Here is a 3,323-nt window from a genome sequence, read left to right as displayed (position 1 = left end):
GAGACAGAGAGACAGAGAGACAGAGAGACAGAGAGAGAGAGAGAGAGAGAGAGAGAGAGAGAGAGAGAGAGAGAGAGAGAGAGAGAGAGAGTTTGTTATTTTGTTCTTTTCTTTAGTACCTCCAGCAAGTGCTGGAACAGCATCGCGAAAGGGGAGTCTTGCCAGGGCATTCTAGTCATACCGGAAGCAAAATTCTGGTCCTGGCCTTAAGAATATAAATGCTGCCCCTAGAAAAGTTAAAGCTAACAGAAGAATTTAGACAGGGATCTAAAGTCCAATAACTAAAATTACCTTTAAGATTGGGTCTGCAGGGTCTCACTACACAGAGTGGACTTGTAGTGATCCTCCTGCTTTCCACCATCCCAAGCACTGGGATTATAGGTGTGCGCCACCACACCCAGTCTTCTAGGTTTTGTCAAGTTGGCACCCATATCACTTCTTCAGTATTTCTTTAGTCCTATGACAGTCTGCAGCAGAAGATCTGTCTCACAGTTGATTTAAAAATTTTAATGTAAATAGAGCTTTTGTAAAATTAATCTAGGTGTTTTCATGTGTATTCTCATACTGTTTCCCCCTTTTCATTTAATGAGCATTTTATTTAAGCTTCTGTTAGCTCATTTTATAATTGCTCCTGGATATTTTAATATTTAAGTCCCTATAGAATGTTAACAGACAAAGGGTACATATTTTTACACATCAATTTAGAAATCAAAACCGTATACAGTGTTGTAGGAAGACGATCCTGATGACATTTTGTGATTTTCATTTTGACATAATACTTTGAACCAATCATTGCTATCTTATACATAAAATTGTTTCATCTAATTAATCATCCTTAAATGGTACACATCACGAGCTTTCTGTTAAAGGCTGAGGTTTGAATCTGAAAAAAGTCTCATCCCGATAAGCAATCTTTTACATTTTTGTTGTTGCTGTTGTTATTGTTGTTGTGTTTTTCATGTGTTTGGTACATGGTCTACACAGTCTCACTATGTAGATCAGGCTCGTAGTGATTCTCCTGTTTTCAGCCTCCCAAGTGCTGGGATTACAAGCATGTGCCATCATGCCCAGTCTCAATTGCTGTCTCAGTGCACCCTAGGAGCAAGGCCAGCATGGCACACCTGGGATGGAACCCCAGCCACTGCGTTCTGCCTAAGCAGGCACTTTAGTCTGCTGAGCTATGTGGCCAGCCCTTGATTTCCCTACATAAACAGCATTAATTACACCAAACATAGACCATTTAGCATTGGGGCCCTTTCTTGGATTGACTTTACTCTCCACCTGTGCTGGGCAAGCCACTAGCTGCAGCTTAATGGCCTTAGCACCTACAAAGAGTTTTCTCAGGCCTATGTTACCTCCTAAAGCTCTAAGGGGGCCATGGCCCTGTAGCCAAGGCCTCTGTGTGCAGCCTCTGTGTGTGTCTGATGTTGCTCTGGCTCTGAGCACTGGAGGCTTTCTTCTTGCCCAGATTTTAAATATAGATGCTGTCATGAGCCTTAAGAAATTAGCCATGTGCACATAGCCAGTGCTAGAGCCACCACACGTCAATCATGGCTCAGCTAATTAGCACCAGGACCACAGGCTTCTGTAGCTGAACCTATCTTGCAGAGGCCTGTCTGAGGCAGCCTAGGACAGGGGTGGATGGGAGCACGGGGCCCTCCCAGATCTCAATTTGTGTCCCATCCCTTGGGAGCAACTGTTTGCAACTTAGAAGGACTTTTTAATTGAGCAAATATAGAAGGTTTAAACTCCATCTGCTGTACCTTTGAACTATCCTCCTTGTCCTGTTTAGGACTTGGTTTTAAAACAGTACTCCACACCAAGTCCTCTATGGTGGTCTTAAAAAGTAACCTATATACAGGAACCAAGAAGATATTTTTATATCCATCTACAAATATTTAGGTTTTTGAGAGTCTATCCCATTTTCAAATCAATCTAGCCTTTTTCCTTTTGGCTTTTGTAACATTTAACAAAATTTTAGCCTTAAGGATTATAAGGAATTTATGAAAAGTTTTACAAAACTTTTAGAAGACAGCTTGAACACTACCTATAAAGAAATAATCTATCCAGTTGTTTCCTGATGACAATAGGGCCAAGAAATGCAGTATGAGTTCTAATATGCATAAGAAAGAGAAGCTGACTTCTATTTTTAATAAGCTGCTGAGTTTTAATTTGAAAAGATTTCTCCTTCATATTCACTACCAATAATTACCAATTGTACAAATACACCTTGGATAGTAATACTCATTTCTCCAATCACATCTACACTATCTTTTGGAATAAGGCTGAAAACTCAAGGTTTTTTTGCCATAATTTTATTGATAAACAAATAGCAATGAGACAGTTCAAGTTTTAATTTTGTAAACTCCACAGGCTTAGAGCAAAAGCTGATTTTCTGCAGCCATCAGATCTAAAGCTGCGCTTCCACTTCCAGGGTTGCGTGGAAAAGACCTGCGACCCTGCATTTGATTGAAATTCGGGCTGGCCAACAGAAATAGCAGGTATTCCATATTGCTCATCTCCGGGCCCTGGATGATGGACCCATTCTCCAGTTTCCCTGAGATTGTAAGGACTGGCCATTTGTATCAAGTTTGGAGCAGCATTTATTAGCCCAATGTTTACCTTTTTCCACATCTCAGACAAAGTCCTGGAAGAGTCGTGTTATTTTTCTCTCTTTTTTTCCTTTTTATCTTGTCCTTGTCTGCAATCTTTTCTCATACGAAATCAGCTTTTGCTCTATGAGAAATCTTTTCCACACTTAAAGCATTTGGTATGATTTTGTTTAAAAAAAAAAAAAAAAAAAAAAAAAACAGCTATAAGGCAGCTGTCAGAAAATTAGCTTCGCATGGCTCTGAGCCAATATCAGCGCAGGCCTTAATGTAGTCTTCCAGCGATGCACCCTGTGCCTTTAAGGGACAGAGCCTTTTGACATTGGGCATTCGAGTTCTCAAAAGACAAAATTTGTAACAATAAATCCCTCAAATCTGGTGTTCTCACTTGTGAAATGACGAGACAACCCATGAACATAGCTCCAGAGGTCTCCTTGAGCTCAGTCTCTCTCCAAGTGAGCGCAGAGCCTCAGAAGCATTTACTGAGGGCTAAAGGCAGGCCAAGGCATGTGCACAGCTGCTTTGGGGAACACAAACTACTCTCTCTATTGACCTGAGCACTTGCCTAACGCTAGGTTTACACAGTGCCAGCCATTAACATCCGAGCAAGGGATGGAACAACTGACATGGCGCCAGCAGGAGAAGCTGCTCTCTGCAGCCTTGAGTCCCAGCTTGCCGGAATTTACAAAAGAGACAACAGCTCTCCTAGGACAC

Source organism: Octodon degus, unplaced genomic scaffold (genome assembly GCF_000260255.1).
Source record: "Octodon degus isolate 3935 unplaced genomic scaffold, OctDeg1.0 scaffold00050, whole genome shotgun sequence".
NCBI lineage: Eukaryota > Metazoa > Chordata > Mammalia > Rodentia > Octodontidae > Octodon > Octodon degus.
This window is presented reverse-complemented; position numbering follows the sequence as displayed.